The sequence below is a fragment of the Dama dama genome, chromosome 20, assembly GCF_033118175.1.
Source record: "Dama dama isolate Ldn47 chromosome 20, ASM3311817v1, whole genome shotgun sequence".
NCBI lineage: Eukaryota > Metazoa > Chordata > Mammalia > Artiodactyla > Cervidae > Dama > Dama dama.
In genome coordinates, this window is record NC_083700.1 from 48,142,500 (window position 1) to 48,169,890 (window position 27,391).

The 27,391-nt window shown below is 40.3% G+C and overlaps 1 protein-coding gene across 5 annotated transcripts in view; it reads right to left on the reverse strand.

The window, feature by feature from the left end:
* The window catches only part of TLCD4 (TLC domain containing 4), a 112,995-nt gene that overhangs the window by 67,125 nt on the left and 18,479 nt on the right, over positions 1-27,391 (reverse strand). The window contains exon 1 of one of the 5 annotated variants that reach the window (XM_061121324.1): positions 12,942-12,971. The exons of 2 other annotated variants lie outside the window; for them this stretch is intronic. The gene's annotated coding sequence lies outside the window, so the exon portion shown is untranslated. Of the gene's footprint in view, positions 1-1,986; positions 2,007-2,447; positions 2,676-12,941; positions 12,972-27,391 lie in introns of those variants that run through there. 2 more of the 5 variants (XM_061121321.1, XM_061121322.1) reach the window with 2 other exon arrangements.

A 27,391-nucleotide genomic window follows, 5' to 3' on the forward strand; every position in this document is an offset into this window, starting at 1 on the left:
CACAACGCCACCCTGGTCCTGCCCTCCCCTGTCCAAGTGCCCAAGTTCTCACAGAGACAATTCACACATTATCTTCCTCAATAGAAAAACTCATTCTCTGTAATCCTCTTGTAGATCATTCATTTTACTTTTCTCAATCAATCTAGGCATCCCACTTTTTAGCCTTCCAAGAGATAACAAAGCCACATGAGTCCTTCATCTGTAAGATGTGGAGCATTCGTTTGAGATGAAGGGTGTGGGGAGACACTGAGGTCTGAAGGTTTCTTGTGAAGCAAAGTGCTCGGTTTCCTTTCCCACATGGAAGGCCAGCTTTGAGGGAGGATCATACACATGGGACGTCAGTTTGAGCACCAACGGAGGGGGTGAACAGGTCTGAGAACTGCAGGACAGCTGGGCTAGGCTTGGAAGGGCAAGAAACACTAGCAAAGTGAAAGGGAGGAAGGGTAAGTCACATCTAGGGCACATTCCAGAATTCTCCTTGCTGCCCCACAACCCCCTCTCGGTGACCTGGCCCTCTTCCCATTTCTCAGTCAGGAATCCAGAGCTCCCTTACCATCTCTCTGGTCACCTGGTTTTTCGGAGGGTGGGCCCTCCAGCCCCTCCCAAGTCGTCTCTTCCTCCTCCCCTAGTCCTAGCTGAAGAAGCTCTGAATCAATCTAGTCCTGAATTAGATTTCTGAAGGCTCCCTGCCCCTGAGGCCTCTGTTTGTCTTGCTCATCAAATTAATCTCTCTTGGATGCAGATTTTAGAAAAGCAAGGAAAAGAGAGGCCAAATTCTTGAATCCACATTCTAGGGTCTACGTGGAAGACTTGCTTTTTAGGAATTTACTATAAAGTTTCAGCCCCTTGATCCTTGCCATCCCTAGGGACCTCTAAGCCTACAGCTTGAGTTGCAGTCATTTTTCTTTCCAGCAAGATAAAGAAGGCTAAGGGTGAAAGGAACAGGAACAGAAAGTTAACTGGAAAAAATCACTACTGATTGAGCAGCTTGGTATGTGGCATCTGCCCTTAGGTGAAACTCATGCAAGATCACACAATAAGGATTCAAACTCTGGAGGGAGGCAATGTGGCAAAAAGGAGTTGCAGGGATAAGGAGGAAAAAAGCACCCTCAAAATATATTAACCTCAGGATCATCTAATAGCACAGGAGGGAGGATGCAAATAAACTAAAATCCATGCTTCCTCAAAAGGAATCTTTCAAATTTTCTAGTGTTGCAAGAGTCTGCTTTTCTAATACAGTTTCACCAATTTAAGGACAGATAAACAAGGAGAAAATTTTCTACTTCACACAGCTCAGTTAAAAAGGGACTGGAATTCTGTAATATATTCTCTTAACTGGCTACATAAAGATGAGGCTGCATTCCAAACTATACCCTGCTGGGCTCACACAGCAGTATCTCACTTAAAACACACACTCTAAGATCCATTTTTCTCAGCTCCATTTATGACTGGGTGAAGATTTTATTAAAGTGAGGGTTTTGGGTTTTTTTTTCCTACTTCACACACGGAGTCATAACATCCTCACAGACTCTTCCAACTTGTCCCCAAATTGGAATCAGATTCATTTAAACATTATCAAAGATCACTCTTTAAGGATAATTTTGTAATTTCGTATAAAAATGTGCACCACATTCACACTTAGATGTGTACAACTAAGAAAACACTGGCCAGCAACAGCGACCCTTTCATGAACACAGACAACTTAAAGTGCCTTCACGAAGGGCCATAGGAAAATGCTAGCATTACAGGTCCCATTTCATAGCTGGGTAAACCGAGGCACTTAGTTTAATAAACTTGCTCCGTAATATAATGGTAGAACTGGAAATAGAAACCAATTTCTCCCTCTGACTTTGAGCCCAGTCACTCTCCCACTAGACTCTTCAGCACTTGCTGGCTAAAAATGGGACCCACTTGAGAACTGCAAGGGTAAATGAAAGCTTCTTGTTTTATTTAGTAGCGGGGAGGTGAGAGACGGGGGAAACTTACCTACTTGATGCACCTGATCGTGTACTGGCCTCCAACAAGAAAGCTTTCCATGGATGCCCAAACATCCGTCCCTTTGAGCTGAGACCCCAAAGCACCGCCAGGCAGCCCCAATCAGCCCAAATCACATCGCCCGGGAAACGCGACTGGAACGCGGGGCGTCCGGGCGACGCGGGGGCCGCGGGCCCGGGGACACCATCTGTGCCCAGAGCGGCGTGGGAGCCCGCCGCGCCGGGATGCTGCTGCGCCGGTCGCACACACCTGCTGGAGCCCTCCCCGAAACCCCCCGGCCGCCTCCCGCGCGGGGGACGCCCACCCAGGCTCCGGGTGCCTGAGCCCTCGGCCTCACTAGGCCGGGGGCGGGAAGCCGCGGAGCCCCTCCCGGGGGCTGCGCTCGGCGACGCGGAGAGCCTCTGGGCAAAGTGAGCCCGCCCTCCTTCCCAACCCTCTCCAAACCGCGTCACCTGTGCCGGGTCCCGGGGCGACTCGCGGGCGGGCGGCAGTGAGCCGGGCCCGGAGAGGGCGGCGGGTGGTTACAGGAGCCTGGTCATCCGGCCCGGCCCGAGGGCTGACGCCGGCCAGAGCTGTCCCGCGAGATGCTCGGCGGGAGCCAGGAGAGCCTCGGGCTCGGGGCCGCTGGAACAGCAGCGGAGGCTACTGCCGCCGCCGCGGCCGCCCGGACTGCGGGCTCGGGTTACCGCAGAGCGTCTCCTTAAAGGGGCCGCGGCGCTCGGGCTACGGCTGCCGCTCCCCGCGGCTCCGACCCCCGGCCAAAGTGGGCGGGGCCCCGAGGCGGGCGATGGGGCCGACCTTTGGGTGCTGGAACTTGGGTCCCGGAAAGAGCTCAAAAACAGGAGCACGCGAGGCGGGCTGCGATGGGATTCTGGAAGAGCACACCTCGCTTGGAACAGTGTTCGGTTCCGCGTCTTTCCGAAGCAAGTAACAGAACTAGCAAGTGAGGCTACAGTCTGAGTCCGTTCTCGCAGCGGTCAGTACCTGGGCTCGCCACGTAACCAAAATTCTTTTCAGATTATAAATTTACGTTCTGCCTTAGTTGTCCAGATTCTGCGTGAATGAAGCGCATCGTTTGACGATCAGAAAGGAGGTGAAAGGGCAATTGCTGATTTTCCTGCCACGTCGCGGTCCTCGCCGTTTCCGTTTGGGGCTGCAGGTGCGTTCCAAACTGGGTAGGGGGCGTTTGTGGAAAAGGCCAGTGCTTTGGAAGCCGCCGCCTCTGGAATCCAAGAAAAACACCACCTCCACGCGGAGTCCCTCTGCTGTCAGGGCAGGGAAGTAGGATTTGGAATTCTGAGGGGAGCTGGCTGAGAATTCCAAGTTGCCCAGTGCATGAAGTTTGCTAATAAACAGTAGCTCTTCTGATCTGCTAAATATGGCCTCAGAAACTTCCAAGTGTCCTGGATCAACACGTTTTGAATAAAACAAAATAATAAAGAAATACGTTCTGATTGTTATAATTTGCACACACACAAAAATCACAAATACTTTTTTTTTTTTAGAAAGAGCCTCACTGGGGCTCAATTTTCTCATCTGTACAATGGGGATAATAATTCATAGACACCTACCTCTGAAGTGTCTTGCTAAACGGACTTCAGACTGACTTAGAAAAGACAGAAACCTGCCCTGTCATCAAACAGGGAAGATCTCGCAGGCCCCCAGTACAAATTCCCCCTTTTCTCTCTAAGACTCTAGGGACGTACCCGGGCACCACTGCCCTTTGAGTACAATGTGTCCCATCACAGGTGTTTCACAATGTGCATAGTCCTTGATGACTTTTTTTGCCCCATACTCACATGGGTATTTCATAACTATCCATGGGGTAGGATGGTTGTGCACACCTGTGCCAGTACAGAGGACACCTATCATCTCAGGAATCTGCATTAAGCCTACTCCTCCAGACTTCATCCTGTGCTTGTCTGCAGTGACATGACAGTTGCTCTGCCCTTTCCTGGTAAACACACCATGATTATCTTTGATATGCATATTCTCTAACACCCACAGCAGGAGCCAAGATCATCTAAACCGCAGAAATCCAGTATCCTCTAGTCCCCCCATACTCCTTCATGTTAGGCCTCTACTGATGCATCATCAAATCTGCAGAATTGTTTATAGAGAGCATGTAAGTGAATACATTAATGACAAGGCCTGAGATATGAAAGGAATTCAGTAAATACTAGTTGAATTTTGAAGCTTTTAAACTAATTAAAACTCAATGACTTTCAGGAGGTAGAAGAATACATCAACTAGTTTTCCTCAAAGTTTTAATGCAGCTTAATTTCCTCAAAAATATCCATTTCACTATTTACATTTAGATTTTTAATTACTATTCTTAACTTTGTTTTACCAATACTCTTTTTCCAAGGACAGTTCCTCCAAATTCTGTCTTTACTACCCTGAAGTTTTTCTGCATTTTGAATATGAGGTTGCAAAGCTGGATTGCACTTTTTATATTTTTGTTCACTGAAACAGTTCCAAGAAACAGTTCTGAGAAATGAAATTATCCATCCACACTGAAAAAAAAGAAAAATAAATACTGAAATTCTTTTCAGACAAATTTTCCTAATAAATTTCTGTTTCCAAAAATTCCTAAACTTCTAATTAGAGCCAATTGTTTGGAAAACTGAGACCAAAGGCTGTTTCTTCCTGAAATAACAAGATAATTAAAGCAAAAGTATTTTGGGGAGACTGCCTCAATTCTCCATTCTGCTCTGTTAGTGAAGATAAAACCAAAATGGCACCAAACATTTTGATAAGGAAAGTTGAGTTAGTCAGTGATGACTATGCCCAGGTACAGGTTTTCCCTTAATTGGTAGTTTCAGTGTATTAAGACTTTTGTGTAAGGTTTTTTGTACTTTCCTTTCTTTTTCAGAATTTTTCAAGAAACTATTTCAGGATATTAAGAGCGGTTATCTCTGGGTGGATGAGATTCTATGTCTTGTATTCTTTTTGTTTCTCTTATTTTATGAAATTTTCTTCCTATTATCTATATATGCCTTACTTTGAATTTTTATTTTAATGAAAGTAATACATTTAAGTGAAAATTCAAGTGGTTCTTAAAGGCTTTAAACAAAAAATACCCAGGAGTTCTATCAGTCCCCTAACCAGCTTCTCCATCACCTAGCTTCACCCCTCTAGAACACCTAGCTTCACCCCCCAGAATACCTAGCTTTACCCCCTTAGAACACCTAGCTTCACCCCCCTAGAACACCTAGCTTCACCCCATTTCCACACAACCTACTAGGTGTTCTACATTTCCTAAATGATAAACTTATACCAAGGTTTCTTGATTTTCAGTTTGAGACTTTAGTTATTGACTTCTTGTCATATATTTGAGGATTTAGCTCCTTATCCACACCACCACCCACTTTGCCCCCAACTTTCCTTCTAACATAGACACATCACAATTCTCATTCGAGTCAGCAATTAAGGTTTATATCATCTTGAAAATATACTGATCAATACAGGCTATTGCTGAATCAAGTAAGGCACCAGGATAACGCTTTTCTTGAAAATCTCTTGCTTTTTCTGGAGTTAAATGCTTTGTTTTATCACATTTTAAAAATGTATCTAATCTAACCTGAATTTTACCCATGTGCTTCTACACATCTATCAAATGCCATCAACATTATCTTCTAATGCCCAAACACATAACTTTTTGTTTATTCTTTTACATTGCTAAAGCACAGACTCCAGTCACTTACTCAGAAGGGGTGCGTGGAAGATAAATTTGTAGAGGGCTTGACTGTCTGGAAATGTCTCTTTTCTATTCTCATCCTTGACTGATCATTTGGATAAGTTGCAGATCATTTTCCCTTTGCTTTTTAAGAGAATCGTTCCATTGTCTTTTAACTCCAGCATTGCCATTGAAATATCTAATATCTTTCTAGTTCCCATTCCTCTGTATCTGACCTATTTTTCCTTCTAGAATCTTCCCATTGTCTCTAGCAGTCTGAAAGTTCACAGTGGTGTGCCTTAGAATGCTTCTATTTTCATGGATTGTGCTGGATACTCAAGGGTTCTTTTGACTGATAATATCTGTACTTTTTTCCTTTCATTATTTCTTTGCTAATTTCCTCCCTCCCCATTTTCTCTGTTCTCCCTTTGTGAATTATTGTTAGTAGGATATTGGGACTTCAATTTGTTGTTATTCACTCACTCAGTCGTGTCTGACTCTTTGCGACACCATGGACTGCAGCACACCAGGCTTCCCTGTCCTTCACCAACTCCTGGAGCTTGCTCAAACTCAGGTTCATCGAGTTGGTGATGCCATCCAACCACCTCATCTTCTGTCATCCCCTTCTCCTCCAGCCTTCAATCTTTCCCAGCATCAGGGTCTATCCTAATGAGTCGGCTCTTCATATCAGATAGCCAAAGTACTGGAGCTTTAGCTTCAGCATCAGTCCTTCTAATTAAGATTCAGGATTGATTTCCTTTAGGACTGACTGGTTTGATCTCCTTGCAGTCCAAGGGACTCTCGAGAGTCTTCTCCAAGCCACAGTTCAAAAGCATCAGTTCTTCGGCACTCAGCTTTCTTTATTAAAGTCTGTCACTGTTTACACTGTTTCCGCAACTATTTGCCATTAAGTGATGGGACCAGATGCCATGATCTTCATTTGTTGAATGTTGAGTTTTAAGCCAACTTTTTCACTCTCCTCTTTCACTTTCATCAAGAGGCTCTTTAGTTCCTCTTCGCTTTCTGCCATAAGGACGGTATCATCTGCATATCTGAGGTTACTGATATTTCTCCTGACAATCTTGATTCCAGCTTGTACTTCATCCAGCCTGGCATCTCGCATGATGTACTCTTCATATAAGCTAAATAAGCAGGGTGACAATATACAGCCTTGACATACTCCTTTCCCAATTTGGAACCAGTTCATTGTTCCATGTTTGGTTCTAACTATTGCTTCTTGACCTGCATACAGGTTTGTCAGGAGGCAGGTCTAGTGGTCTGGTGTTCCCATCTCTTGAAGCATTTTTCACAGTTTGTTGTGATCCACACAGTCAAAGGCTTTAGAACTGTCAATGAAGCAGATATTTTTTCTGGAATTCCCTTGCTTTTTCTATGATCCAACAGATGTTGGCAATTTGATCTCTGGTTCCTCTGTCTTTTCTAAATCCAGCTTGAACATCTGGAAGTTCTCAGTTCACATACTGTTGGGAGCCTAGCTTGGAGAATTTTGAGCATTACTTTGCTTGCATGGGAAATGAGTGCAATTGTGCAGTAGTTTAACCATTCTTTGCCATTGCCCTTCTTTGGGATTGGAATGAAAACTGCACCTTGTCCAGTCCTGTGGCCACTGCTGAGTTTTCCATATAATGGGACTTCAGTATTATTCTCTAAATTTTTGTCCTTTTATCTTATTGATCATCTGTGCATCTTTCTTTTCTACTGTCTAAGACAGGGGTTCTAAATTGGGAAGAGGGAGAGTTGGTTCTCCCCACCTCACCCCAGCCATTTGGCAACGTCTGGTGATATTTTTGGTGGTCACCACAGGGTAAGGGGCATGCACTGGCATCTAGTGAGTAGAGGCTAGGGAGGCTGCTAACCATGTTAGAATGCACAGGAGAGCCTCCCACAACAAAGAATTTCCTGCCCACATGTCAGTCATGCTAAGATTGAGAAATTCTGGACTAGGAGAATTACTTAACTTTATGTTCCAACCTTCTGAAGTTTCTAGTTCAAACATATTTTTCTTTCCCATTCTCTGATTAGCTCTTTCATTACGTGAACTCTGCATCAAAAAAAAAAAAAAATATATATATATATATATATATTCCCATTTCACAGAAGGATTGTGTTGGTAGTGGTACAGTGGCAGAATGCAGGCTGGCTGTATGAAGTAGGGAAGAGATCTACTGGTTCAAGAGCTTTGTTAACAACTTTCGGCAATCTCCCTTTTTCAGGTTTTTGCCTCACCCCTACCCTCTGTGTTACACTGTACCTCCAAATGCTAAGCACTGAGGTTAACCCCTATCCCACTTTGCCAAGTCAATTACAGTTGGCCTGCCATTTCTGTCGATGTACAACCCAGATGTAGGGAGGGCAGACTGCTGACTGTTTTTGTTGTTGTTCAGTCACTCAGTCGTGTCCAACTCTTTGAACCCCATGGACTGTGTATGACAAACTTCCCTGTTCTCCACTATCTCCAGGCATTTGCTCAAATTCATATCCCTTGAGTTGGTGATGTTATTTAACAATCTCATCCTCTGTTGCCCTCTTCTCCTTTTGCCCTCGGTCTTTCCCAGCATCAGGGTCTTCTCCAGTGAGTTAGCTCTTTGCATCAGGTGGCCAAAGTACTGGAGCTTCAGCTACAGCATCAGTCCTTCCAATGAATATTCAGGGTCCATTTCCTTCAGGTTGACTGGTTTGATCTCCTTGCAGTCCAAGAGACTTTTAAGAATCTTCTCCCAGCACCACAATTTGAAAGCATCAGTTCCTTAGTGTTCAGCCTTCTTTATGGTCCAACTCTCACATCCATAAGTGACTACTGGAAAAACCATAGCTTTGACTATACAGACCTTTGTTGGCAAAGTGATGTCTCTGCTTCTTAATATGCTGTATAGGTTTGTCACAGCTCTGTTTGAAAGGAGCAAGTATCTTTTAAAAAACTTCATGGCTGCAGTCACTGTCTGCAGTGATTTTAGAGCCCAAGAATAAAATCTGTCACTGCTTCCACTTTTCCCCTTCTATCTGCCATGAAGTGAGGGACTGGATGCCATGACCTTGTCTTTGAATGTTGAGTTTTAAGCCAGCTTTTTCATTCTCCTTTCCCACCCTCATCAAGAGGTTCTTTAGTTCTTTTTCATTTTTTGCCATTAGCATGGTATCATCTGCATATCTGAGGTTGTTGATATTTCTCCCAGCAAGCTGGATTCCAGCTTATGACTCATCCAACTGAGCCTTTCAGATGATGTACTCCACATAGAAGTTAAATAGGAAAGTCAGCCTTGTCGTACTCTTTTCCCAATTTTGAACCAATCGGTTGTTCAGTCTGGTTATAACTGCTGCTTCCTGACCTACATACAGGCTTCTCAGAGTAGTGTGGTCTGGTATTTCTGTCTCTTTAAGAAATTTCCACAGTTTGTTCTGATCCACACAGTCAAAAGTTTTAGCATAGTCAATGAAACAGAAGTAGATGTTTCTCTGGAATTCCCTCACTTTCTCTATGATCCGATGGATGTCAGCAATTTGATCTCTGGTTCCTCTGTCCTTTCTAAACCCCACTTGTACATCTGGAAGTTCTCAGTTCATATACTGCTGAAAACTAGCCTGAAGGATTTTGAGCATAATTTTACCAGCATATGAAATGATTGCAACTTTACAACAATTTTAACACTTTTTTGCATTGCCCTTCTTTGGGATTAGAATGAAAACTGACCTTGTCCAGTCCTGTGGCCACTGCTGAGTTTTCCAAATTTGCTGGCATATTGAGTGCAGCACTTTAACAGCATTATCTTTTAGGATCTGAAATAGCTCAGCTGAAATTACATCACCCCACTAGCTTTGTTTGTACCAATGCTTCCTAAGGCCCACTTGATTTCACATTCCAGGATGTCTGGCTCTAGATGAGTGACCACCCCTCATGGTTATCCAGGTCATTAAGACGTTTTTTTGTATAGTTCTTCTCTGTATTCTTGCCATCTCTTCTTAATCTCTTCTGCTTCTATTAGGTCCTTGCTGTTTCTGTCATTTATCATGCCCATCCTTGTATGAAATGTTCCCTTGATATCTCCAATTTTCTTGAAGAGATGGCTAGTCTTTCCCATCTTATTATTTTCCTCTATTTCTTTGCATTGTTCATTTAAGAAGGCCTTCTTATCTCTCCTTGTTATTCTTTGGAACACTGCATTCAGATGGGTATATCTTTCCCTTGCTCCCTTGCGTTTTGCTTCTCTTCTTTCCTCAGCTATTTTAAAGCCTTCTCGGGCAACCACTTTGCCTTCTTGCATTTTTTTTTCTTGGAGATAATTTTGGTCACTACTTCCTATCAGGCACTCTGTCATCACACCTAATCCCTTGAATCTATTTGTCACTTCCACTGTAAAATCGTAAGGGATTTGATTTAGGTCATACCTGAATGGCCTAGTGGTTTTCCCTACTTTCTTCAATTTAAGCCTGAATTTTTCAATAAGGAGCTCATGATCTGAACCACAGTCAGCTCCAGGTCTTATTTTTGCTGATTGTATAGAGCTTCTCCATCTTTGGCTACAAAGAATATAACCAATTTGATTTCAGTATTTACCATGTGGTGATGTTCATGCATAGAGTCATCTCTTGTGTTGCTGGAAAAGGGTGTTTGCTATGACCAGTGTGTTCTTTTGCCCTGCTTCATTTTGTACTTCAAGACCAAATTTGCCTATTATGCCAGATATCTCTTGACTTCCTTCTTTTGCATTCCAGACCCCTATGATGAAAAGGACATCTTTTTTGGTGTTCATTCTAGAAGGTCTTGTAGGTCTTCATAGAACCAGTCAACTTCAGTTTCTTTGGCATTAGTGTTTGGGGCATAGGTTTGGATTACTGTGATACTGAATGGTTTGACCTGGAAACAAACTGAGATCATTCTGTTATTTTTGAGACTGCACCCAAGTACTGCATTTCAGACTTTTGTTGACCATGAGGGCTATTTCATTTCTTCTAAGGGATTCTTGCCCACAGTAGTAGATATAATAGCCATCTGATTTAAATTCACCCATTCCTGTCCAATTTAGTTCACTCATTCCTTAGATGTCAGTGTTCAATCTTGCCATCTCCTGCTTGACCAGGCCCAATTTATCTTGATTCATGTACCGAACATTCCAGGTTCCAAGGTAATATTGTTCTTTACAGCATTTGAATTCACTTTCACCACCAGACACATCCACAACTGAGCATCGATTCAGCTTTGGCCCAGCCATTTTATTCTTACTGGAGCTATTAACAACTGCCCTCTGTTCTTTCCCAGTAGCACACTGGACACCTTCCAACCTGGGAGGCTCACCTTCCAGTGTTGTATCTTTTTGTCTCTTCATACTGTTCATGGTGTTCTTGAGGCAGCAGTACTGGAGTGGTTTGCCTTTTCCTCCTCCAGTGAACCACGTTTTGTCATAACTCTTCACTATGGTCCTCTTTGGGTGGCCCTGCACAGCATGGCTCATAGCTTCATTGAGTCATGCAAGCCCCTTCACCACGACAAGGCTGTGATCCATGAAGGGGATCTCTCCCAATTTGTCATGTCAGATATAGTTGGCCTGTAATTTCTGTGGATATAGAACCCAGACCTAGGAAGGGCGGACTGTACTTTAGCAATTTATGTAAGGAACTCAAGCATTTGAAGATTTTGATATCCAAGGGAGGTTCTGGAAAGATACCAAGGGATGACTGCATCTCTATTCCACCCAACTTGTGCTTTCCACGTTTTCCTGAGATCTCTCAGCTGCTGTGTACTTTGCTCCTGTCCTCTTTTTTCTGTGACTTATATCTTGCAAACCTCTTTGTAAACTATTGCTTTAGTGCTACTTTGCATAAGAATAAGTGATTAAAAAAAATTAACAGAAAGGGATCCAAAACAGAGGAAGGGGAAGGACATGGATTTATTCTTCTTAAATTTGTAACTTTTTGTTTTATTGTGCCAAAATATTATATTTTCATAAATTTGTAAAAAATGTTACAAATTCAATAGACATTACCAGTCACTGGTTCACGTATATGTTTATAACTTTTAGATCAGTTTGTTGACTGTCCTTCCAGATACTTTTCCATGCATGCTTACATATACTTTAGGATTTTTTAAACAGCAAGAAGAATTAAAACAGTACATATTATTTTGTAATTGCTCAGACTATCCCATTCAATGGATATATCATAATATATTTAACCGATCTCTTACTGTTGGACATTTATAGACCTTACTAATGGACCAAATTTTCAGTTTTCCAGATAGAGTAAACTGGTAACATCTGACTAGAAATTTATAAATATTCAAAGCTAGTTTCAACTTTAATGGGGAAACACTGGAGGATTCCTGCTCAGGTAAAGAGGAAGACAAGAGGTGTGGCGACTCTTCCTCTGCTAATAGAGTGGTACTAGAGCTATCAGTCAAAGGTACTAGAGAAAGAGAGAAAGTAAAGACAATAACGATTGGGAGAAAAAGGTTATTAAATTGTAATTATTTGTATATTATGATTATGTAATTAGAAAACTCCAAGAAGATCAACTGAAAAATATAAACAATAGAAAATTAAGTATGGGAGGAGGATATAAAATTAATTTGTGAAAATCTGTGATATATATAGATATGTGTATACACACACAATACCCTCTTATAAAATAAAAGCCTCCACTTGTAACTGGAGCAAAAAACATCAAGTGCCTAGGAATAAATTTAATGAGGAACATGAAAAACTTATATGAGAAAACCTTTAAAACATTCCTATAGGACCCAACGCAGACTCAAACAATGAAACAGTAGACCATGTTCTTAAGTAGGAAAAGTCAGTGTATGTCAATTCTCCAAAAGTTTTAATTTTTAAATTTATTGCAATGTCAATGAAAATCAAAAGAAACTATTTTCTGGAATAGGACAAGCGGATTCTAAAGTTCATATGGAAAAATAAGTAAGCAAGAATCACCCAAAAAACTCTTTTGAAAAGGAAAAATATCTCCCAATACATATTAAAAAATACTAGAGGACCTCAATAATGAAATATTTGGGGATAAGCCATAGGAATAGAGATACTAATGGAACTAAATAGAAAGTCCAGAAACAGACCCAAATACATGTCATCAAATCAGTAGTATAAAATGGACTTTTTAATAAATAGATAACATGTGGAAAAAATAAATTTAAATCTGTATTTCATACTGTATACTAAGATAAATTCAAATGGGTCAAATATGTAAACTATGAACACAAATGAATCTACTCTAAGAAAATATAAGTGAATTTTTTTCTTACCTTGGAATAGGAAGGCCTCTCTATGACTCAAAATCTAGAAATCATAAAATATTAATAAATCTAACTAAAAATAAAAAACTACTATAAGGCAAAAACTAATAACAATAACATGAGCAAAGCTGAAATACAAATTACAAACCAGGGAAAAAATATCTAGTACTCAAATCACAGATAAAGAGCTAATCTCCTTAATATATACGAAGCTTCTAGAAATTAAGAGGAAAAAAGACCTGCAACCATCCCCCGTGAAAAGAGGATGTTAACAGACAAGAGATATATAAAGAAATATAAAAATGACCCTTACACATTATAAACGGCCCTCATTCATTAAAGATAAGCAAATTACAACTGACCAACCTCATCCCATCCATACACAGATTGTTGTATTACCTGCTCAGTATTTTCTCACTACATTCTTTAGAGTGGCATCATTTTGAGCAAAAAAATGGGAAATTTATGAAGTTGTGTCTTTCTTTAAGTTCTATATCCCATACATTTTGTTAACAAGGCATACAGATCTTAAGAAGATAACATGGGAGTACTACTGCTTATCAACATACTAAAATTCATGCTTGCTGTTTTGAAATATGAATAACCCATATATTGGTATGATAAAAATCAGTATGTTCTTCATCCTTATGCTATGAACAATCATGTTTTTTAAAAAATAAGTTGATAAATTATTCATAAGTAGTTTTCATAGTCCTTATAGTCAAATATAATTTTAGAATTTAGAAATATTCCTTAGTATAAACATCTCCTACCCTAGCTCCATCCTCTGCCAAATATACTCAGTTCCAAAAGAATCAAATCTTGTAGTGATATAATTCAACTACTTCATTGGTCATATGTTCATATGCACTGGTCATATAAACTATCCTAAAAGTCTTATTTTTTAATTTTAATTTAACTAAAATTAAAAAATAAGAGAAATTTTCATGACAGTATTTTTTTAACATACAAACATAATATCTCCCTTATATGTCCCAATCAAATTGATCTCCTAATGTCATTATGATTTTTGTTCATCTGATTGCTGTTGGTGTTTAGCCGCTAAGTCATGTCCGACTCTTTGAGACCCTATAAATTGTAACCTGTCAGGCTCCTCTGTCCATGGAATTTCCCAGGCAAGAATACTGGAGTGGGTTGTTATTTTCTTCTCCAAGTGATCTTCCTGACCCAGGGATCAAACCTGCATCTCCTGTGTTGGCAGCAATTCTTGACCACTGAGCCACCAGGAAAGCCTATCCATGTGATAGTATTACTATAATCAACCCACAATTTAAACTGTGTTCATCACTAACTGAAGTTACTGTTTTAGGCACTCTGTATAAGAAGTTAGAAGCATTAAGAATGACAGTTATAATTATTATTTTTATAGAAAATAATATTCTGAAAACATTACATTTTACAAAAACAGAAAACATTCTGATCTGCCACTTAATCTTGAGGCCTGTATTCTTTGCCTTTTAGTACAAACAAAACATTTTTGACCTCCAGTAAGTAACAGTTTCAAAAAATTATCATCTCTTTTCAATATACTGCTGTTATACTTTGTAATATACTAGGAAGCCAATCTAGCTTTAATAAAAAAAGAAATCATCCGTTGGAAATTTTTTCTCCACCAGAAAATGTGTGGTTCTAGTCACAGACTTTTAAATTCTGCTTGCCAGAAAATATGAGGTAAGAAATAATTTTTGAAAGACTGTTAAATTAAGTGTCTTCAAACTTTTTGAAATATGTCCCATAATAAAATGTGGAGTGTCTCAAAATGCTAACATAATGTTTAGTAGCCAAAAAGTAGGTGGAAATGAGTTGTGGGGTAAGGAAAATTTTAACTATTAATACTATTTATTCACAGCATGTTAGAAACTATAATATCGATGATGAAAAAGATCATCAAGATAAGGAAATTTAAGTTAGTCTATGAATTCTTCCTCCAGTCAAATACAAACCAAGGGTTTCATAAAAATCATATATATACCAAGTTAAAATGAAATGTCAAAATTTTTTAGCATAGAAACTATTTCTTTCAATATAGATATGAAATTCACTTTTCCTCTAAACATTTATAGATAGAAGGTGAGGTCATAGGAATTTGGATATTTGGCAATAACCAGTTGGCAGAGGGAGTATTATCTGCAGTAGTTCTCTATTTCTCTGCATGGCCAACATGATCCACCAGCAACTGAAAGACACCTTGGACTCCTTTCCAGCCCCACAGAAGCTTTAGGATCTGCATTACTGCAACTGTCTCCTCTGCTCCAGGCTTGTTCCCACATCTTCTAATCGAACTCAATTGCCACCATCGGTTACAATGAGGTAGGAGATAGATGGGCCCCTGGGCTGGACAGCGGATGTCTGTCAAGTAGAGTAAAACTGAAGCTTTGTTCTCACTCAGACACTTTGAGGACAAAGCTAGTGGCAAAAGGTGAACTCTGCTAAAGTGATAAGGTGCCCACTCCTGAGATCAAGGAAGACTTTACTGTCTGCACATGTGCAGAAAGGCTTCTTCGGGGTCAAAAAGGGAAGGAGCCCAACCCCATAATAAATGTGAACATGCACCCACAGGCCTTTACAGGAGGATCCATCATAATAAAAAGCTGCACATGTATGTTGGGGTGGGTCCTAGGACCAGTCAGGTGTGAAGAAAGAAAAATAAAGACCCAGAAGGACGGTCCTATAAAAGTGACTTAAATCACCTCTTTACTACACTCCTCATTCTGGACACCCACACTCCCCTCTGGGTGTGTACCTCTGTTTAGCTTTGGACTTACTGAGCTCCTCCTCATTAGAAAGCACGCTCACACTCCTTCTCTCCAGGTGTGTATTTCTGCCCTACATCTGCCTTAAATAAACAAACAAACCATTTCTCTGTGTGCATAAATTTGGGACTTCCATGGTGATCCAGTAGCTAACACTCCACACTTCCAATGCAGGGGGCCCGGCTTTGATCCCTAGTCAGGGAACTGGATCCCACATGCCACAACTAAAGACTCCACGTGCTGCAACTTTAAAAAAATCCTCCATGCTACATTTAACCAAATTTAAAATATTCCTGAATACCACAACTTAAAAAAAAAAGATCCCACGTGTCGCAACTAAGACCCAGTGCAGCCAACTAAATGAATAAATATTTTTAATTGCATAAATTCTGATGCAAGCCATACAAGAAATTCATAGAAAAAACTAACTACAACCAACAGCTAAAAACAACTGTCTACATTCAACATATTCATCTGGAAGGGAAAGAGGACAAACAAATAGAGCTAACATTTAAAACCACATGTCTCCTCAATAATTTAGATGTGTTTTATGGTAGATCCACCCTTCTTTGGTTTGTAATAACCATTACAACAGTAAAAACCAATCATTCTTTGAATTTGGATATCAACATAAAAGCACAAAGAATTAATTCACTGACACTCCTGCTGCCCTGCAACACCCTGTACCCAGAGTTCAACCCTCCCTCTAGCTTTAATAGTAAATTATCTCTAAGAATTTCATGGTTTTCCCCAACTCAACATATAATTGAGGAGATTCCTGAGGAGTCAAATGATCTGTGAAACAGCTCTGTGTTCCTCTCCCTTTTTCCTCACATGAGAATTGAGTGGGCATCTTAAGTCTCTTAAAATCCCTGGAGTTTTCACTGCTTACCTAAAGTAGTTCTTCAAACAAATACAGCATTAATCCTAAAATAAGTCCTAGGGAAAACACTCTTTAACTTAATTCATCTACCTTGCTTTTATTTCTCAGTAAACTCTCGTACTCTCTTGGCCCCTTGACTTTTTTTCATCTCCAAGTTTAGACAACTTCCTGCATAGCCTGACAACATATGGGCTTTCATGCTTTAATTCTGAGCTCTGATTTTTTCAGTCAACCTTTTGCTTAGTTCATTTCCACCCACTCCAAGTGACAGCCTCATTCAATTTAGACCTGATCTCATCTTTGGCTTAACTCTTCTCCCTATTTCCCCAATTCACCAAGTACATCTGTTATCAACTCTGTTTACATAATAGCTATCTAAAGCTCTCTTTCTTGAGCTCCAGACCTACATCCCCAATATCCTACTATATGTTCTCAGGTTCTTCAAATGCAATAAAGCATAACTCATTATCCCCTCTTCTTCCCCATGCTCTTTTTTTCTGTTTATGGAGTCATTATGTGCCTAATTACCCAACCCAGAAACTTCTACTTTCCTAGACTCTCCCCTCTTATTTAGCCCTCTGTATCCAAGTAGACACCAAATTCTATCAATTCTACTCTCTAATCATTCATATGTTTACGTCTTGCACCCTTTCCTCTTTCGCTCGCCAAAGTTTAGGCCCATATACCTTCTTTAACCTCTGACGTCTCTCTGACATCTTCCCTTTTTGAGCCTTTACACACAAACTACCAGGACAACAGCTTCCTTCCCACTGCTTAATAACACATATTTCACATGTGACAGACCATCATAAATATTCATTAATTACAGAAGAGACCTCAAATCCTTGTGATCTCTCATCGTTCTTTTCCTGGCCATTCATTAGATTGCCTCTCTCTCTTCATCTAACCTCATGCTTCTTCAGGATTCTTTTAACTTGCTGTTGATTATCTTATCCTTTTATGTCCAATCAAAGCTTTTTATTACTCTTTATGACCTTTCAAGTAAATGCATGGCATCAAATCCTCCATTCTAGTTCAAAGTTACCTTTCCAGTCTTATTGTTCATGCCACCCCTCAAAATTTTTACTCAGTTTAGTCAAATGCAACCACTAGTCATTCTCCCAAAAGTGCTGTGCATTTTCCTCCCTCCTTGACTTTGCTCATACTGCTTTCAAAACAAGATGTCTTGTCTTCATATCTTTCTGTCAAAAGCTTCCCTAGTTTAAGGTCCAGATCAAACACCACTTTCTTCACAAAACTTAGTGTTTCTTTCAGACAAAGTTTCTCTTTTCCTCTTCTCTCTTTCTTTGAAACTTAGTTTGTAGCTTGCTTTGTATAAGCATTTTTACTCATCTGCTTTAAAAAAAAAAAACCTGCAGGTGGCTAGATGGTAAAGAGTCTTCTTGCAATGTGGGAGACCTGGGTTCAATCCCTGGGTTGGGAAGATCCTCTGGAGAAGGGAATGGCTACCCACTCCAGTATTTTTGCCTGGAGAATCCCACGGACAGAGGAGCCCAGTAGGCTACAGTCCTGGGGATTGCAAAGAGTCGAACAAAACTGAACGATTAACACTTTCACTTTAAAAAAAAAAAACAGTATTATATAGTTTTTCAAAGCAGTGCTTTTCAGACCACCTGCAACAGCATAACTGGAGTCTTCCGTTAAAAACAAAATGCTACAGAATCAGACTCTCTTGAGGTGGAACTCAGAATTCTGCAACTTGAAAACAGGCTCCCTGGTAAAGTGCACAGAGAAGTTGGAGGCCTGTGAGGTACAGAAATGGGCTTTGACGTCATTGCGAGTGGGAGTTGCATTCCAGTTGTATCTCTGTTAAAAGATGATTTTCAGAAAAAAACTAAAATCATGGCTGATTCAGACAGAAAAGCAAAAAAGTTAAAGATGTTATTTAACTCGTTCAGTGAAGGAACCAAGCAGATGTTACAACCTGTTCAAAAGATAATCTTAAAAAAAAAAGACACATTTATTCAAAGTTGTAAAATGAAGCAAAGATGATAAGCAGCTACAATCAGCTGGTTCAGAAGGATGTGCAATAGTTCCAAGACAATGAAAAGCAAGAGCGAGGTGACCTGGAAGATTTCTTGTAGGCAATACCAAGTTTTCTACTGAAACATGACATTTTTTTCTATACCTCTTACTGTTTGATTTCACCTTACCTCCTAGCTGTTTGATTTTGAGTATATTACTTACTGGTGATGGTGATGGTTTAGTCACTAAGCTGTGTCTGACTCTGCAACCTCATGGATTGTAGCCAGCCAGTCTCCCTTGTCTGTGGGATTTCCCAAGCAAGAATACTGGAGTGGGTTGTCATTTTGTTCTCCAGGGGATCTTCCCAGCCCAAGGATTGAACCCACGTCTTCTACATTACAGGCAGTCTACTGCATTGCAGGTGGATTCTTTACCACCAAGCCACCAGGGAAACCCCATGTTACTTATTAGCTGTTTGATTTTGACTACGTTCTCTGATCCTCAGTTACTTTATCTATAAAATGGCAATAAGGTTTCATTGTTTTCGCAAAGTTTTAATGGGGACAATAATTACCTAACAGAGCTGTTGTTAGAGTTAAATGAGCTAATGAGTTCCAAGAGCTTAGGGACAGTATTGAGCAAGTGACACTTGATAAACATTACACAGTGGTAGTAGTACTGGTGGTAGTATTACTACCAACAATAAGTTCTTTGAGGCTCATTTTTGTTTATTAATGTATGTAGTAATTCATTCAATCAACTGATGTATATAAAACATCTATTCATGCTATGTTTGGCTGGATTATAAAATGGTCTTTGTCTTCAAGGAGTCCAGACTGGCAAAGATAAGAGGTTAAACAAATAATTACATGGGATATAAAAAGTAAAATTCAAGATTTGTGAGAACAATTAAGAAAATGGCTAACCATGTAAGGAATGTACAGAATGATTCCAGAAAAGCATTATAAAGGTGAATTTGAGCTGAATTTTGAAGGGTGACATGGAAGTCACTAAAAGAAGCACAGTATGCTAACAATTATTGTGTTAGAATGTTATGTATGTTAATTTTATTTAATTCACACAAGAGTGATAAAATAATAGTACTTACTTTGTGTCAGGCCCTGTTTCTGATAAACTTCATTATCCTATTTTATGAAGAAAAGAACCTGAGGTTTAGAGAAGTCAAGCAACTTTCCCAAGATGATACAGCTAGTGAGTGTCAAAGCCACAATTCATCCCTGATAACCTCTTTCCAAAATGTAGGAAACATAGTCTCAATTTACTAATAGAAGACTCAAAACCCAGAGTGACTATGAAATCTTCCAGGAAAGACTAATTAGCAATTATGTTCCTGATTTTAAAGCCCAGGCAAGTTGAGGAGGAAGAGCACTCTAGAAAGAGTGAAAACGTGCAAAATCTTGGAAGCATGAAGGAACTTGGGATGTCCCCAGGAACCAGAAATGCTTGGAACTCAATGTACGGATATGGAAATAGCAATAAGGGTCACTTCAGAGATTGTGAAAAATAAACTATGCCACACTAAATATTGCAGACTCTGCTCAGGAGCAAATGAGGAAACAATGAATGTTTTTAAGCAAGGGATGTAAAGAACTCAAAGGCTTAACCTGGAGGCAGAGCAATGAGTCAGGAAAAAATAGAGGCTAGTATTACTGAGGTCAACAGTTTTGAAGCCAGACACCATGCCACTTATCACGACCTAAGGAAAGAGAACTTCTCTGAGCAACAGGCTCCTCATCTACACAATGAACATACTAGGCAATACCAAGTTTTCTATATGAGGTATACAGGAAAGAACATGGGTAAATACCTGACTGCACTTTAGATCCAGTAGGCATTTGACAAATTATGGTGGTTGCATTAACAGCTGCTTATTGCCATTTTTGTCATGATACAAACTAGCAATACTGTAGCTCTATTTGAAGACAGAACATGTGAAATAAACTGCAGTTCAGTCACTCAGTCGTGTCCGACTCTTTGTGACCCCACGGACTGTAGCACACCAGGCTTCCCCTTCCTGTGCCAGCTCCTGGAGCTTGCTCAAACTCCTGTCCATCGAGTTGATGATGCCATCCAACCACCTCATCCTCTGTTATCCCCTTCTCCTCCCGCCTTCAATCTTTCTCAGCATCAGGGGCTTTTCCAGTGAGTCAGTTCTTTGCATCAGGTGGCCAAAGTATTAAGTTACAGCTTCAGCATCAGTCCTTCCACTGAATACCCAGGACTGATCTCCTTTAGGATGGACTGGTTCGATTTCCTTGCAGTCCAGGGGACTCTCAAGAGTCTTCTCCAACACCACAGTTCGAAAGTATCAATTCTTCAGTGCTTAGCTTTCTTTATGGTCCAACTCTCATATCCATACATGACTACTGAGAAAACCATAACTTTGACTAGATGGACCTTTGTCAGCAAAGTAATGTCTCTGCTTTTTAATATGCTGTCTAGGTTGGTCATAGCTTTTCTTCCAAGAAGCAAGAGTCTTTTAATTTCACAGCTGCAGTTACCATCTGCAGTGATTTTGGAACCCCCAAAATTAAAGTCTCTCGCTGTTTCCATTGTTTCCCCCATCTATTTGCCATGAAGGGATGGGACCAGATGCCATGATCTTAGTTTTCTGAATGTTGAGCTTTAAGCCAACTTTTTCACTCTCCTGTTTCACTTTCATCAAGAGGCTCTTTAGTTCTTCACTTTCTGCCATAAGGGTGGTGTCATCTGCATATCTGAGGTTATTGATATTTCTCCCAGCAATCTTGATTCCAGCTTGTGCTTCATCCAACCCAGCATTTCTCATGATGTACTCTGCACAGAAGTTAAATAAGCAGCGTGACAATATACGTCAAAGGAGCCCTGATGTACTCCTTTCCCTATTTGGAACCAGTCTGTTGTTTCATGTCTGGTTCTAACTGTTGCTTCTTGATCTGCATACAGATTTCTCAAGAGGCCAGTTAGGTGGTCTGGTATTCCCATCTCTTTCAGAATTTTCCACAGTGTGTTGTGACCCAAATAGTTAAAGGCTTTGGCATAGTCAATAAAGCAGATATAGATGTTTTTCTGGAATTCTCTTGCTTTCTCGATGATCCAATGGATGTTGGCAATTTGATCTCTGGTTCCTCGGCCTTTTCTAAATCCAGCTTGAATGTCTGGAAGTTCATGGTTCACATACTGTTGAAGCCTGGCTTGGAGAATTTTGAGCATTACTTCGCTAGCGTGTCAGATGAGTGCAATTGTGCAGTAGTTTGAGGATTCTTTGGCATTGCCTTTCTTCGGGATTGCAATGAAAACTGACCTTTTCCAGTCCTGTAGCCACTGCTGAGTTTTCCCAATTTGCTGGCATATTGAGTGCAGCACTTTCACAGCATCATATTTTAGGATTTGAAATAGCTCAACTGGAATTTCATCACCTCCACTATCTCTGTTTGTAGTGATGCTTCTTAAGGCCCACGTGACTTTGCATTCCAGGATGTCTAGCTCTAGATGGGTGATCACACCATCATGGTTATTTGCATCATGAAGGTCTTTTTTGAAGATCTTCTTCTGTGTATCCTTATGACCTGACCTCTCCTTAGTATCTTCTGCTTCTGTTAGGTCCATACCATTTCTGTCCTTTATTGTCCCCATCTTTGCATGAAATGTTCCCTTGGTATCTCTAACTTTCTTGAGGAGATCTCTAGTCTTCTACCTGGGTTGTTTAGAAATAAAGGCAATACTGCTTGATTTGTTCAGACATAGTAGATTGATCTGTATCAGAAGAGCAAAGTCCCAGGAACACAAAGCGAATCAGATTTCAGAAATGGCATGAGGTTGAGGGTTCAGTTTGTCAAACATTCCTTGTATTCAACACTGTATTAAGTGGTGCATACATAAAAACAGTTATGACATAATCTCTCTTCACAAGAAGTCAAGTGTCTACAATACAGTTCTTTGGGTTGATTTTCTTTATTCTAGATCTCTGACCTCCTCTTTTATTTACAACCTTCCATTCACCACTTAGGTCTGATATTTACACTACTCTTTGGAAGTAATCTTGGTTTCTCTATTTCATTTTCCTCCTCCCTCAGCTTTGGACTCCTTCCTTTCCTGAGTGAGTCAGATTACACCTCATCTGATCCAAGCCTATCCTCGAACCCCACCCTGGTTCCAAGATGCCTTGCTACCGTAGTAAAGTTAAACCAATTTCTCAACAGCAGGCACTAGAATTCTTCTCAGAGGGAAATACTTTGATGAGTTGTTATGAATAGACACGTTGTTATGGAATAGTGCTTGAGAGCTTGGATTAGCAAGAGGCAGTATAAACAAAGATTGTTCTACTTTAGAAATTCACTTAGGGGTATGGAAAAAGTTGGGGAGAAAAGAGAAGACAGAAGAGAAAGAAAAGAGACAGAAGGCAGAGTAACTTCATAATGCCTAAAATACTTTTTTTCATGTGCAATATTCTGTTACTTGCATTTCTTTTAACTCCCCTCATGTCTCTCAAATCTTCAGTAAGTCTTCCACTACCCCTACACCACCCCACCTCCCCACAGCATACACACTATAAGTGGAGATGATGGTTGGATAAGTGAAGAAATCATGGGGCCAAGTTCCACTGCTGGAGCAAACAGGAGCAGAACAAAGACAGCACAGCCAAAACAGCGAGACAGTCCATAAACTGAACTCATTGGTAGGACTAGGCTCCATGGTAATGCTAAACCACAAGCATCTAGAAAACTGCAGAACACTTCAGGAGATACTGTACTTTGTTTAAGAGTTGTGTAATAGGGGCTTGAACCAGTCTCAACATGATAGAAAATCCTAAAGATGCCATGAGAGAACAATTAGAGCTCATCAATGAATTCAGTAAAGTTGGAGGATACAAAATTAACACAGTAAGTCTTCTACATATGAACCATCAAATTGAAAACTTTCAAAGATGCAAACATGTGCTCCATCAATGTCAGGGATGAGTGACTGCAGCTTGCCCTCCATCCTAACAGTCCTTCTACTCTTATCATCTCCCTCGTCCTCTCCTTCCTCCAGTCAGTAACTCTTCCTGCCTGTTCACTTGATGCTAGCCCCTGTATGCCAACTGTTGTACTGTACTACCATACTTTTCAAGGTACTGTACTATAAGATTAAAAACATTTTATTTTTTGTATTTATTTTTATGTATTATATATGTGAAAAGTATTATAAACCTATTACAGCACAGTACTATATAGTCAAATTGTTAGGGGAAGCACACTGACAAACCGCCCACCATGGCCAGGCACCATAGTAACCATGTGCATGAGTTGTTTTATGACAGGAGGTCCTGGTAAGGAACATGGAACTAATAAGCCACCAGCAACCAGAAGAGTTTGGAAAAGGTCAAAAGGAGACACCACCGGTCTGACCACCTCCCAGAACCCTTCTCGCTGGCATCCATCTTGACTGGACATGGTGTGCAGCACCAGGAAGGACTCTGAGTCAGAATGATTGGCTAAAGACAACCTGGAAACTACTCCCAACACCATAAAACCAGAGACCGCAAGCCACTAGGCAGAGCAGTTCTCCTGGGTTCCCTAAACCTACGGCTCTCCCACCAGGCACCCTTTCCCAGTAAAATCTCTTGCTTTGTCAGCACATGTGTCTCCTCAGACAATTCATTCGAGTGTTAGACAAGAGCCCACTTTTGAGCCCTGGAAGGGGTCCCCCTTCCTGCAACAAAATGTGTTAGCTGGGTACCTAGGTTAACTTTGTTGTACTTATAAACAAATTTGACTTACAAATGTGCTCTCAGAATAGAACTAATTTTTATGTAGAGGACTTACTATACACAAAAATCTCTTGCATTTCTATACACTAACAACTAAAGATTGGAAAGAGAAGTTAAGGAAATAGTCCCATTTACCATCTCATCAAAAAGAATAAAACACCTGGGAAAAAAACCTACCTAAAGAGACAAAAGTCCTGTGCTCGAAAAACTTTAAAACACTGATGAAAGAAATCAAAGATAACATAAACAAATGGAAAGATATACCATGTTCATAGATTGTAAGAAGCAATACTGTCAAAATGACTGTACTTTCCAAGGCAGTCTACAGATTCAGTGCAACCCCTATCAAATTACCAATGGCATTTCTCACAAAAATAGAACAGAAAATTTCTAAATTTATATGGAAACACAAAAGAGCCCAAATAGTCAAAGCAATCCTGAGAAAGAAAAACAGACCTAGAGGAATCAGCTTTTGATGCTGGCACAAAAATAGAAATATAAACCAATGGAACAGAAATCCAGAAATAAACCCACATACCTATATCAATTAAAGTCTGACAAAGGAGGGAAGAATATACAATGAAGACAAGACATTCTCTTCAATAAGTGTTGCTGGAAAAACAGGACAGCTACATATAAAAGAATGAAGTTAGAACATTCTCTAACACCATACACAAAAATAAACTCAAAATGAACTAAAGACCTAAATGAAAAACTGGATACTATAAAACCCTTAGAGGAAACAAAACAGATTATGACAACTGATATCTAGGTCATGATTTCTTCAGCTATTGACAATGACTGCCTTTTTAAGATTCCTTTCTTCCCCAGTGTTGGGAAGACAGGAATATTGTCTTACCCAGGTTACTGCAATAATCTCCCTGGGTTTCGTAAGGAGCTAGATTATAAATATTTCAGGCTTTGTGGGCCAAATGGTCAGTCAGTCAGCTCTGCACTTATGGCCTGGAAGCAGCAATAGACAACATGGAAATGAATGCATATGGTTGTGTTCCAATAAAATTTTATTACAAACTCAGGTAGTAGGCTTTCTATCCTGCATCTTCTGTTCTCCACATTATAATCAGGGTAGTCTTTCTAAATGTCACTTCTCTGCTTAGAAACTAGAATAGACTCCCACTGCCTTTAGGATAAAGTCCAGATTCCTTAACAGAGGAGATTTCATCTCATTATCCTTCTCTCTAGTATTTTCTAGCTTCTAGCTCAATTTGTCAGCCCAACTGAACTACTTTAAATTCCCCCAAGCTCCTGATTGTCTTCCTTCTATGCATCTGTATATGCTGTTATTTTGACCTGGAATACTCCCTTCTCCCTAAGCCAGCAACCACACTCTTCCCCCATTCACCAGCTTAGTTGATGCCTTGTTGTTATTTCGTCACTAAGTCATGCCCAACTCTTTTCGACCCCATGGACTGTAGTGTACCAGGCTCCTCTGTCCATGGAATTTCTCAGGCAAGAATACTAGAGGGAATTGCCATTTCGTCCTCTGGGGATCCTCCAAACCCAGGTATCAGACCCATGTCTCCTGCATTGGCAGGAGCCACCTGGGAAGCCCTAGTTGATGCCTACTTATCTATATTTTAAGTTTCACATCAAATGTAACTTCTTCTAGGAGGTTTTCTCTGATTCCTAAGTTCTCACAAAGTATTGAGATTGCTGGTTTCATTATCTGACTCTCCTGTTAGTCTGAGGCTCTGGGAGTACAGTACAATTGGAAATTGTTGTATTCCAAGGTACTCAATAAATAATTTGTGGATAAATGGGTTCTTGACTGTCGAGGAAGGAAAAGACAAGAACCACCCTAAAAATGGGCTTTCGTGGTGGCTCAGACTGTAAAGAATCTGCCTGTAATGCGGGAGACCCAAGTTCGATCCCTGGGTCAAGAAGATCCCCTGGAGAAAGGGATGGCAACCCACTCCAGTATTGTTGCCTGGAGAATTCCATGGACAGAGAAGCCTAGCAGGCGACAGTCCATGGGGTTGCAAAGAGTTGGTCACGACTGAGTGACTAACACTTTCACTTTTTCACCTTAAAACTAGAGAGAGCCCTCAAAGGCTAGTTGATGGAGAATGAGCTAAAGATTTGTTTGAGCTATTCCCTCTAATCCAAAATCTGCTTCTGAAGCATTTTCTGCTTCGCCATGGCACTTTGCAGTGAGGATAAGGAAACATGCAATGTATCTTCCAGAGTTACTGATGCAGCAACCAAAGTCTTGAATGGTTTCACTTCTGCTTTGATCTCCAAACTTAATCTGTTCATCTTCTCTTTGGCTCCTAATCTCTTACCTCATATCCTGTTTATAGGCTTATATATAGTGTGCTTCATATTTGGTAATTCTCCTCTCAACATGATCTTGGCTTGCCTTTCTGACCATTACTCACATTTTAAGTATCATGTGGTGCGTATATTCTACATGCCAAGCTCACAGGACTTCTCTAAATCGGGCTTATAGGACTTAATTATTTAGTCCTCACTCAAGCCTCACAATAATGGTATAACAGATTTCCTTTCATTGGTCCCACTTCACAGTTGATAAAATGAAGACTTACAGAGGTTAAGTAACTTGACAAAAAACAGAACAAATGGCATAGCTGAGATGTGAGAGAAGAAAGTCCGACATCAGAAGTCAAGTTTCTAACTGCATACTACTTTATAGTTTCTCCAGACTATGTCTTATTTTTGCTGTTTTTTTTTTAACCTCTCTGAATCTGTTTCCATACAACCCTGGAAGTCTTCTGCAGTCCTCCTGCGAGTTTCATCCTGAATCTCACAGATAGTGTGTTGAATCCAAGGTCATAATACTAACATTTACTGAGCACGGTCACTGTGCCAAGTGCCATTTGTGTTACTCAATCAACCTTCACAGATCCTAATAAAAAAGATAAGATCAGTTCTGTTTTACAGATAAGGAAATAGAAGCACAAGGGGTAAAGATAATGTGTCCAAGGTCACACAATTAGAAATGGTAGGATCTAGAATTTAAGCCTCGGTAGTCCAACTCTACATACATTTCTGGGTAAGAAGGAATATATCCAGAAACAGGTAG